General features: G+C 43.9%; 1 protein-coding gene across 1 annotated transcript in view; it reads right to left on the reverse strand.

Annotated features, from left to right (window-relative positions):
• The window catches only part of Shc4 (SHC adaptor protein 4), a 95,153-nt gene that overhangs the window by 54,404 nt on the left and 28,553 nt on the right, over positions 1 to 12,196 (reverse strand). The gene's annotated exons all lie outside the window — the stretch shown is intronic.

Below are 12,196 nucleotides of genomic sequence, written 5' to 3' on the forward strand. Positions count from 1 at the left end.
GAGAGCCTCCAGCTCTGGGACTGGGGCAGTGTGTGTTGGTCGTTCCTTCTTGCAAATACCCCAACAGAGAGATATGGGCCGCCCTGGGACAACCTTCCCAGCAGCAAGGCTGTGAGAAACTGTTAAGGGAAAATGGCAGCAGAGGTCTTCTCAGTACAGGCTGTCGAAGTTGACTAGCGGTCTCCCGGCCCTGGCAGGTGCACTTGTGCAAGGTGCAGTCACGTGACATCGGCCAGGTGAGGTTTCTCTGGCTTCTTAGAGTGCAAAGATCTCTGACTGTCACTGTCCTCCAAAGAATAAGGAGCCCCTGTCTGCGCCTGTAAGCTTGTTTTCAGGAAGACTTCTCTGTGGACGTGTGTGATGATGGCACTTAAATATAATTATATAATTTCAGCACTTGTGAGGCAGAGGCAGGGGAATTGATGAAAGTTCAGAGCCGGCCTGGACTATTCTCTCTCTCTCTCCCTCTCTCTCCCTCTCTCTCTCTCCCTCCCTCCCTCCCTCCCTCCCTCCCTCCCTCCCTCCCTCTCTCTCTCTCTCTCTCTCTCACTTTGGATTTGAGACTCTAAAATGAACCATGAGCTGTCTCTCCCTAAGCAGACTTGTTGTACAAACTATTCAATCTTAAAGATCTGTTTCCCACCCTGGCCTCCCAGAAAAACATTTTCGAAACTGCTTCCAAATAATCTCTCACATTTCTGCTTTCTTTGCTGATAAATCTGTGTTGACTAACCCAGAATCCCAGTCACGGGATACAAAGGCGCCTACGTTGGCTACATTTTGTTGCCTTTTCCACAAAGATCTTTTCTGTCCCTGAGGAGGGGACCAAAAAATTAACTGCAACACTGTCAAGGACAAGCATGACTCTTGTGACTTTGGGAGCCTCAGCCACACCCTGAGCCCAAGGCATCGACTGTAGACAGGCAGAGGGGACAGACAGGAAGGGATCTCTCCCAGGGCCCAGAATGCCAGGCTGTGTCAGCCTGCATACCCCAGCCAGCTTTATTGCACAGGCCTTTTGGAGTTGGTAGACACACACAGACACACACAGACACACACACACACACACATACACACACTGGGGGAGGGAGAGAGAGAGAGAGAGAGAGAGAGAGAGAGAGAGAGAGAGAGAGAGAGAGACTGACTATGACCACAGCATCAACAGTAGCCACTTTGTTCATTGACTCTCCACGTGAGAAGGAAAGACAGAGTGGGCTGATGTAAGCAAATGAGAACGCAGCTGAAGGTTTACTGTTGCTGCAAAACCCCGCCCACGCCAGAAGACAAAAAAAAAAAAAAAAAAAAAAAAAAAAAAAAAAAAAAAAAAAAAAAAGAAAGAAATTTTGCCTATCTCTGCAAAGTCCAAACTAATCATCCAAACAAAGCCATCTTTCTTTACAGACCCTGACCACTGGAGGACTTCAGTTAGTTTTTTTCCTACATCTTTAGTCCTTTAAACAGTTGTCCTCCTGTGGAAGCCATATTGCCTAGCAGTTTCCCTCACTGCCTTTCAAGTTTGAGAGACAGCAGCACAGTCCCAGACACTGCCGTACGATCTGTGGGGGAGGAGCCACTGGGCAAAGCTTTTGCCTAGTGAAAATGCGCTTCTTCAGTAAATAAGAAATCCAGAAGTATGGAGAACCCAGGTAACGAGCCCAGTAGGAATCAAGATTCTTCATCCTCCCGAGAGAGAGAGAGAGAGAGAGAGAGAGAGAGAGAGAGAGAGAGAGAGAGAGAGAGAGAGAGAGAGAGACTATGTCTACTCTCCCCTGTCCACCTTAGTTTTGTCCAAGCAAACAGACACAAGACTCAAATTTCAATCAGAGCAAAAAGCTTTGCAGATTATTGTCAAAAATGCTCAAGAGAAATAGAATTGCTTGTAATTTCCAGGGGCCTTCCCTGCCTTTGCTCGCCCGCGTGAATCCCTAAACAATGACTGGCCGCCTCCCTACAGCAGCCTTCTTGCGGTGACACTTGCACCCGTGGCTCCTTAAGCTATAGGGATCGTCCTGGGGAAATCTTTTCCTACAAAACATCGAGACTTGGTAACCTATGTGTTCATTTTTGTTCAGCTTGGTGAAAAGAAAGAGTGGCCGTGAAAAGCCCTCAGACAGGACACTTTAGACCGGAGCTCGCCTACTCGGCAGCGATAAGAACACAATGACTGCAGTCAGGGCGGCAGATTGAGGAACAGTGGAAGGCTTCACACTCCTCTGAGCTGTTATCAACGGGCATCGCATCGACAGCGCCCAAGGAAGGTACACCCAGCTCTTAAAATATACCCTTTCACTTTAGAAACTGGCCTCTCTGGTCTCAGCTCCGTCAAATAAAGCCTTTCAGAGTGCCCAGCATTTACTCACACTGACTTATCACCCCATTCTGTCGGCTTAAATTGAATTATGCTTAAAATCTGACTCCAAAGTGCTTTGGCAACCTGACCCAGTTCATTGTACATGGGTTGCTCTGTCTACTCTGGGCTTTTCTTTGGGCTCCTATGCAAATGTGGACCCATGAATCGAAATAGAACTCGGTGGAAAAATCATTCTCTCCTAACACATTTTCCCAAGTCTCTCAAACTGATAGGATACCTATGATTTCCAGCACTCCTTTACCATGCTTTCTTGCTAGAGTGCCATATGATTGTAAGAGTGCCATATTTGAACACTTACACCCACAAACTCATGGCTCATGGGGTTTGCGAATAGTTAAGCCTTGTGATCCTGGTGATAAAGAAATAGGACTGGTTCAAACAAAAAATTGTCAATCCAAATGCGTTTCCTTTTACTTTGGGATATCCTGGGCTTCCTTAAAACAAGTCTGCTCTACATAAAATATGTAAAGTATTATAAATCTTTGGGCTTTGGAGTTAGAGATTGCATTGAATTTCTGTGTGACTGTCAGCACCATGTTTCCTGGGCTCCAGGTGTGTCAAAGTACTGGCCTTGCACGTAGAAGGCATAGGCTTGATTACTAGCTCTGCAGAAAGGGAGGGAGGCAAGGGCTTAATTTTTTTTTTTTTGTGGAGTCCATATAATTTCTCTTTTTATTAGATATTTTCTTTATTTATATGTCATATGATATCTCCTTTCCCAGTTTCCCCTCTGGGAAAAAAATAAAATAAAAACAAAAACAAAAAAACAAAAACAAACAAACAAAAACCCCTGTTCCCTCCCCCCATCCCTGCTCACCAACTCACCCTCTCCCACTTCCTGGTCCTGGCATTCCCCTACACTGGGTCATAGAACCTTCACAGGGCCAAGGGCCTCTCCTCCCATTGATGACTGACTAGGCTATCTTCTGCTACATATGCTGCTGGAGCCCTTAGTCCCACCATGTGTACTCTTTGGTTGGTGATTTAGTTCCTGGGAGCTCTGAGGGTACTAGTTACTTCATATTGTTGTTCTTCCTAAGAGGCTGCAAACCCTTCAGCTCCTTGGATCCTTTCTCTAGCTCCTTCATTGGAGACCCTGTGCTCAGTCCAATGGATGGCTGTGAGCCTCTACTTCTGTATTAGTCGGGTACTGTCAGAGCCTCTCAGGAGACAGCTATATCACGCTCCTGTCAGCCAGCACTTGCCAGCATCCACAATAGTGTCTGGATTTGATGGTTGAAAAAGAGCTTAATTTTTAAAACTAAGGTCAGCTAATTCAGCCGGACACTTTATTTACCCCAATTCCTTATAAATGAGTATGTGCTTCTAAAACTTAGGCCGATCTTCAAAGAAGGAAGATTTGGTCCCGATTAATCTCACTTTGAACAGTTTGCCACAGAGATGCCTGTAATATTCAGATACTAACTGACAGAATGGATGTATAGCTTTTGTTACATCCTCCCTTTCAAAGAATGAGCTCTCCTGAAGCACAGTTGGCATATCTGCCATAAGTGTCATGTTAATGTCTGTCATGTGGACGTCATGTAGGAGCGCCATCATTTCAACTTGTACGTATGTAGCCCTGAGAGGAGTTGCCACCTGGGATGGCTAGTTAAGTCCACAGTGGTGAACAGTGGAGAATGACCTTGATCTGCAAATCTGCTAAGAACTCGTCACAGTCATTTACGTGAGCCGTGACTGAGTTGAGAGGGTCTGAGCAGTCCACTGGTAGCTGGCTTAAGTGCAGGTGTCAGAAGCTGTTCTTAGAGACACTGGCTTTGCACATCTGGGCTGGGGCCTAGCAACCTGCAGCTTAAGAAACTGTGCAAGTGGCTTCAAAGTACATCTCATGGCACGGATGGTGAAACCTTCCCTTGGCCACACTGCACAGGGTGACTGTTCAGCCCTCCAGTTTTGACCAAATGCCTGTGTTTGTGGGTATGAAGGAATTAGGACACCTGTTCTAGAGGCTGGGGTAGGAGGACTGTACTGTCTGTACACTTAATGATAGTTCATTATGGAGAAAATTTGTTTTCATTCAGTTACCTTGTAATCTAGGACAGATATTTGGTATGATTCTCCCCCTAGCTTTTCCCAGCCTGCTCAGGGACAGGGATTTTTTTTTTCCTTAAGTTCTGACCCTCTTTGGTCTCATCACCCTGTCATACACAGGTGGTGACAGTGACCTGAATTCTCTCTTTTAACAAGCAGCTTGGGGGCAGAGAGGCCTCCATCTGCCCCTCCAAATGCTTGCAGGCTCTAAGCCCCACCTCTCACTCTTAGCTGTGCAGAGCAGAAATACCAGGGAGTGTTAGCACACATTGCAGACATCTTAACTTCTGGCATTCTCATTTAGTTAATGCAGGCTAGACCTTAGGCTTGTGAGGTTTTTGTTTGATTCTTTGTGTTCGAAACAGAGTCTTACATAGCCAAGGCTGCACTCAAACTATCCTTAGCTATAACTGAGGATAAGTTTGAATTCCTACTGTTCCTGCCTCAGTTTCCCTATTATGGGTCTACAAGTTTCCAATCTTGTTGCAAGTATTCAAGGACAGCAGTCTAAAAATCTTTTCTGAAAAAGTCCAGATGGTAAATACTTTAGGCTTCTCAATCTGTCACATTTCTGCTATTATGGCTTTAAAAACAACCATAAGCAATTTAAAAAGTGTATAAAGGCACAAATAACACGTAAACAAACAGGCATGGTTGTAATGCCAACAACGTTCACAGGCACTGCTATTTAATTTCTACATAGCACAAAATATTTTTCTCTTGATTTCTTTTAAACTAGTTAAAAGTTTTCAAATCACTCTGGGCTGACAAGGTGGCAAGGTAAAAATCAGGCAGGAGGTTGACTTTAGCCCACAAAGGTCAGAACAGAGTGTTGGAGTCTCTGGAACTGGAATTATGAATGGTTATGTGGCGACAGTGACCTGTATGGATGCTGGGAGCCACAAGTGTTCTTAATCATGGAACCATATCTCCACTTCTCATTCTGTTTTTTATTTATTTTGTGGATTGACAAAGAAGGAAACTTTTTGGTGGGTAGAATGGGCTTTACTATCAACTAACCTTCATTAAGGTATGCCAAATACACCTGTTCAAAAATAAGGGCTTTTTATGTGACATACATCTAACTGGTGACATCATTTTCAAATCACCGAATAGGCAGCATCCTTTGCATCTGACTCTCAAAGTGTGGTCCCTGAACCAGTAGTACAATGTCACCCAGGACCTTAGACCTGCAAAGGCTGGAGTCAAAACTTCCAGGGGCATGCTCCAACAATCTTTTTCTAACAACTCCTTTTATGTGGGCAGATGGTGGCAGCTCACACCTTTAATACCAGCACTTGGAAGGCAGAGGCAGGCAGATCTCTGAGTTTGGAGCTAGCCTGATCTACAGAGAATATGTGTCTAAGCTTATTTTTCCCTCTCTTTAGTTGAGATGAGAAATGAACTCTAACTATTCTTGGCTGTAGATCTACAAGCCTTGTGAAGATGTTTTAGAGAGAGCTCACACTTAAGTGAGTCTGACATTTGAAAGCCAAGCCCACTTCCAACTGAGAATTACATGTCTTGCTACTCTGTCACATCTGGCCTCTAACATTTTCCTAAGATTTGTCCCTCAAAATGTTCTCCCTCAGAGGTGAAGAGTGAGCAGACCCGGTCCACAACTACCATTTACTGACATGGGAGCTGACCTTTGGAAACTCCTCACTGCCTCTAAGCACAGTAACATTTAGCTTATGAGTGTTAGCATCTCTATGATGAAAATGCTGATGACAGTATCTACTAATTAATAATAAACTTCTGGCCGCTGCTTGATAACTGGACACCACATCTGGTCCCTTCACTCAGAAAGACATCGGGGCACAGCCTGTCACACTGAGAAGTCACTCTCTTGCTCACAGCCACCTTTCCAGACCTCAAGCCCATTAAACCAGACTGGGGAACCTGTGGTACACCTATTCTTTTCCTTTATGCCAAAATACATCTGCACAGCATCAATAGGCCAAATACTGCATGGAGGCACTAAGGACCTGAACAATTTCCCCAGGGCAATTTCTCGAACTCTGGTTCATTTCAAGAGTTCAGATCCCATGTCTTAGGTTCTCTTTATCTTTTTTTCCTTTTTCTAACTGTGAATGAGCATGAAGGTTTGAAGAACTTCACAGTCACATTACCAAAAAGCAATCAATATTTACTGATAGCTCAAATGAGCATGGATCCCATAGGCTCATACATTTGAATGCTTGGTCCCTAGTTGGTGGGACTGTTTGGAAGGATTAGGAGGTGTGGCCTTGTTGGAGGAGGTGTGTCACTGGGGGCGGGCTCTGAGGTTTCAAAAGCTCATACCAGGCCCAGTGTCTCACTCTGCTTTGAACTTGCAGATCTAACATAAGCTGTCAGCCACGGCTCCAGCACCATGTCTGTCTGTCTGCTGCCATGCTCCCTGCCATGCTCACGGACTAACCCTCTGAAACTGTAACCAAGCCCCCAATTAAATGTCTTCCTTTGTAAGTTTCCTCACCCACTGCTGTGTCTCCACAGCAATAAAATAGTAACTAAGACATCTATCCACCATATGGGTGGCCCCACACTAAGGGAGCGAGCCCTCAAACCCAAGAATAGTTGATAACGAAGTGTCTTGATCAGTCCAAACAGAAGCTCGAGGAACTGTCCATGGGCCTCAGTGGCTAAACCTGCGCTTTTTTTGCCCAGATCCAGAGGTTTAATCCACAGCAAAATGTACACAGAGATGTCAAAGCATCGAAGTTGTCAAGACAGCAAGTCGAACTTGCAGGCTCGCTGTTCGAGAACTCCATTTCTCTCAGAAAGCCCTCTGTAATTGATGTCTTTCACTGTGAGCCATTTCCTCCTAGCTGCCCCTTGAACAACAAAGTAGCCTGGTCCTGCACTGTTGGGTTAGCATAGCTGGTTAGATTCTCAAATATGAACTACGAATACAGGGAAGGAAGGACTGTGACACACGGGTAGAGGCCTTGCACCTTGGGCTTATTATGTACCATGATGATGAACCAAACGTGGTGTCATCATGTGGTTTGAATCAGAATGACCCCCATGGGCTCATATATTTGAATGTTTGGTTCATGGTTAGTAGAACTTTTTGGAAAGGATTGGAAAGTGTGGCCTTGTTGGAAGAGGTGTGTCACTGAGGGCTGGCTTTGAGGTTTCAAAAGCTCACTCAAGGCTCAGTCTCACTCTCTCTGGAGGATAAATGGAGGATAAGGTGTGAGACCCCAGCCACTGTTTCTTTCTGCTTCCTGCCTTGCTCTCTGTCATGATGGTCCTGGACTCACCCTCTGACACTCTAAACAAGCCCCCAATTAAATGCTTCCTTTTATAAGTTTATAGCCATGGTGTCTCTTCATATCTAAGACACATGGCCTCCGCAATATCTTTTAAACTCAAAATATCAAGTTCTGTTCTTTAGGATGAAAGCCAAGCATTGTCCCTGGCTCTGTTTCTTGGGTTTACCCTGGTGCATCTGAATCTTCCACTGCCTGGCAGGTTTCCAACCAGACCTGCACGACAAGGCACCCTAAGGAAAGTGAAGGCTGGTTCTTTTGTTATTATGTAGATAGTTAATCCAGGGGAGGAAACTGGACTTCATGTATTAATGACTCAATTTCTGACTTGTCTCTGTGTTTTTCCATCTAGCTGATTTTTTAAATCACAGAGAGGGCATTTTTATGGAGGAGAGCAAATGATCGGACTGTCCACCACAAGCCTTTCGGTTTCCCCTTCCCTCCTTTCCATTTCTTTCTGGTTTCCAGATATGTTGAAGACAAATGCAACTGTGTCCTTTTGATCCCTTAATAATCTTGTTTCTTTGTACCAGCAGGAAATGCCTGCTTCCCTGTCCTTTTGTGTAAATCTTCTCTTTCTAACGACTGAGATCTGGGCCAGCATCAGGGCTGGAGGCCCCAGGATAAGAATTAGGAGAGAGGGGATGGAGAGATGGCTCGGTGATTAAGCACAACGGCTGCTCTTTCAAAGGACTCTGGTTCTTTTTTTTTTTTTTTTTTTTTTTTTTTTTTTTTTTTTTTTTTGGTTTTTTGAGACAAGGTTTCTCTGTGTAGCCCTGGAACTCACTCTGTAGACCAGGCCTTGAACTCAGAAATCCCCCTGCCTCTGCTTCCCAAGTGCTAGGATTAAAGGTTTGCACCACTACTGCCCAGCGAGGACTCTGGTTCTATTCCAAGTACCCACACGGTAGTTCACAACTCTCGGTAATTCCAGTCCCAAGGGATTTGATCCTCTTGGTCTCCACTAGCAGCAGGCATTGCACATGGGACACAGCACTAGGCATTGCACATGGGACACAGCACCAGGCATTGCACATGGGACACAGCACCAGGCATTGCACATGGGACACGGACACAGATGTCAAGACAAAAAAAAACAAGGAAAGAAGGCAAATAAATAAATAAATAAATAAGGAAAGAGAAGAGTGAGCAAGCACTCAAGAGCCGAGGGGGAGGGTAGATGCTGCAGTCAAAGGGAGCCAGTTTCTTATTCTGATCCTATAAGAGGTATAAACCACTGGCTCATGGGCTTGATGAGACTTCAAGATGGATGACTCTAATGTCCATGGGAGAAGGGGACCTAACAGAAAGTTTCTGGACTGTGATAAAATATTCCCATGCAAGTGATACATTGGGTAAATCTATTATTGCATACTAATACCCAAGCTCATAGCCACATAAAGAATAGCCCAACAAGACCTGCATTTTCCGAGAAAGTTTTCAAAAAGTTGGCATTATTATCAGCAAAATGTGAGCTCTTCTGGAGGAAAATGTAAAAATACCTTTCAAACGTTTTTCTTTACACAGGGTCTCACCATGTAGACCAGGCTGGCCTTGAATTCACGGAGATTGGATTGCCTCCTTGGGTTGTTATCATGAAGTATGTTGTTGGTGATGGTGCTGATGGTAATGTTTTCTTTCTTTCACTTTGGTTCGTCTGTCTGTCAGTTTATTTGTTTTGGTAGTGCTGGGAATCAAATTCAGGGTCTTGTACATATTAGACCAAGTAGGAACCAGCTCTTAGAATAGATACATATACATCATATACATACACACACACATATGTTTATATACATATACATATGCATGTGTATGTGTATTTTTTAAATAATAATTGGCTAGTAAGTAAGAATATAACCTATACTGTTTTGAGCACACTACCAATACAAATCAAAAACTTTCCAAACATTTAAACTATTTGAACTAGTAGCTGGGCTGTGGTGGCACACACCTTTAAGCCCAGCACTTGGGAGGCAGAGGCAGGCGGATTTCTGAGTTCAAGGCCAGCCTGGTCTACAGAGTGAGTTCCAGGACAGCCAGGGCTACACAGAGAAACCCTGTCTCAAAAAAACAAACAAACAAATAAAAATAAACTATTTGGGCTCTCTTTCTTGTCTCTTACCCTCACCTCTTGCTCCCTCTCCTCCCCCTCTCTTCCCCCTCTCTCCAAGTGGTCATGGCCAGCCTCTACTTTTCTACCTTTCTGTTTTCTACAATAAAGCTCTAAAACCATAAAAAATAAATAAATAAACTATTTGAACTAGTGAAGATTACAGAGAATGAAACAGAAAAGTAGTTAGCAGAGACTGTGGGGGTAGAGAGGAAGGCAGCCAGGAGTTAGTGTTTAATGGATCCAGGATGTTAGTCTGAGGAGATGAATACATCTGGGGGTGGATGCTGCTGGTGATTATACAACAGTGTGAATCAAGATACATTTCCTGAACTTAAAAAAAAATGGTTAAAATAGTAAATTTATTTTATATATTTAACTACAATAAAAAATTGGAACTCTAGGAAAAATATTAGTGTGGTAGAGATATTATACAATATATTTATATTTCTGTAATCTCATGTGTAGAAGAAAGGGCTTGGAAAGATATTCTGAAAGCAAAATGACAGATATGACCTGGGTAGAATTGTAAGCTGTCTTTCCTCTCATGTGTGTCTTAATGTTCTAATAACTATTTGGTATCTGTATAACTAGAAACAATAAAGTTTGGAAGTGCTCTGCTCACAGGTCGTCTCTTGAGCACTATTGTTAGAGTAATAGAACCGGTTGTTACCTGCAAGCACATCATATAGCTACATCCCTTGAATAGTCTGTCTCCCACCTCGAATGTTAAGTTCCGTGTGAGTGGGCCCTTGTCTTACTCATGTAGGACCCATAATGCTTAAGCGGTTTCAGGCACTAAGTAGGCTCTTTATACATGCTCCGGTGAAGCAGGGGGTCTGTGTATAAACAGACAGGTGAACAGAAAGTAAGTTTTCTGTCTCTATCTGCAGCTCCTGCTTCTATAACAAATACCGAAACAGAGAAATTTATGAATTTCACATCGGAATGTATTTCTTATGGTCCTGGGAGCTGGGAAGTCCAAGATGAACGTTCCAGCAGACTCAGTTCTAAGCAGCATCTCCTTTCATAGAAGAGAACCCCTTGCTGTATCTTCATGTGGAAGAAAGGGCTGGTAGCTCCCTGTACCTCTTTGAAAAGGACACTAATTCCATGTACAAGAAAAGCTCTGTCTTTGTGGCATAAACACCACCAAAAGGCATCCTCTTTTAACACTATCACACCATCAAATAAGCTTCAATGTATCAATGGGGGTGCTTTCAGACTGTAGCGCTCAGGTGGGAACATTGTTTTGTCCTGAGCACCCACCCCAGGCAACCTCAGATCAACCCTCCTCCTGGCAGCTGTAGGAAGGATCCCAGGAAGTGTTTTCTCAGGTGGGGGGGACCCTGTAAATGAAGCCTACATAGGTTAACTGGGTAGAAAGTAGTCTAGAATCTGTGTCATTTGGAGGACCACCCAAAGAGCATAAGAATGTGAAAAGCAGGGTATGAACAGGGAGAAATTCTGCAGCTACCTCGACTGGACAGGAACTGCAGCCAGGTAGAAACACACATTTAGTCAACGAATAACCACCAAGCCTCTTCTGCAGCCCAGGGACTGAGGTAGGTGTCGTGAACACAATTGTATGTCATTTGTTTGACATCTCACAAAAGATGATAAGATCTTGCTCGATGCTACTAATTTCTGTGTTTTGTGCTTTTATATGCTTGTTACAGCACTTGAGAGATTGGATACCTCTGCCTTCAGCTCCTTTTCTTTTTTTTCCTCCTGTGACATTTGTGCAGTTATGACCACTAAGCACTGTTCTAAGTGGGGTATTAACAATGGGCCAGGAGAAATTTGGAAAGGCAGAATTGAATGTTTTCTAAGGCAGAGGAAAACTCAACATGCCCTCCACTGCATTTCCTGGAAGCCTGGGGATTTATGGGTCACTTTGTTATATCAAAGACATATTTGGGTCTGAATAACCCAAGAACATTTTGAGATAAGGTATTTTTATTTTATTTTTTTGTTTTTTTTTTTTAACCACAGCATAGGAATTAACACATTATTGGATACTGTGAGATGGAGAGAAGGTCTTTTTTCTCAGGCTTTGGGATAACAGGACCTTTCTACATCTAGAATTGCACGAGGTGAGCATCAAGAAAGGTTATTCCCTCTCGATAATGAGAACATTGACCTTTAAACAGGTGGCTCACAGTCACAGATCCAGATGGGAGCTGTGGCAAGCCTCTGAGGTACACTTGGCACCTCATCCAACAGATGCTGAACCTTCATCCTGAACCATCTATCAAGCCGTTCCCTCCCCTCACCTCATCTCCCTCCTGGCATAGCTTCCCCGGCAGCTGGTGTTACTTAGCTGTCCTTGTTTTAGAGTTGACCCTCACAAAGCACTCCTTGTACTGGTGTTTGGGACTTGAG

This window comes from Mastomys coucha, unplaced genomic scaffold, assembly GCF_008632895.1.
Source record: "Mastomys coucha isolate ucsf_1 unplaced genomic scaffold, UCSF_Mcou_1 pScaffold15, whole genome shotgun sequence".
Taxonomy (NCBI): Eukaryota; Metazoa; Chordata; class Mammalia; order Rodentia; family Muridae; genus Mastomys; species Mastomys coucha.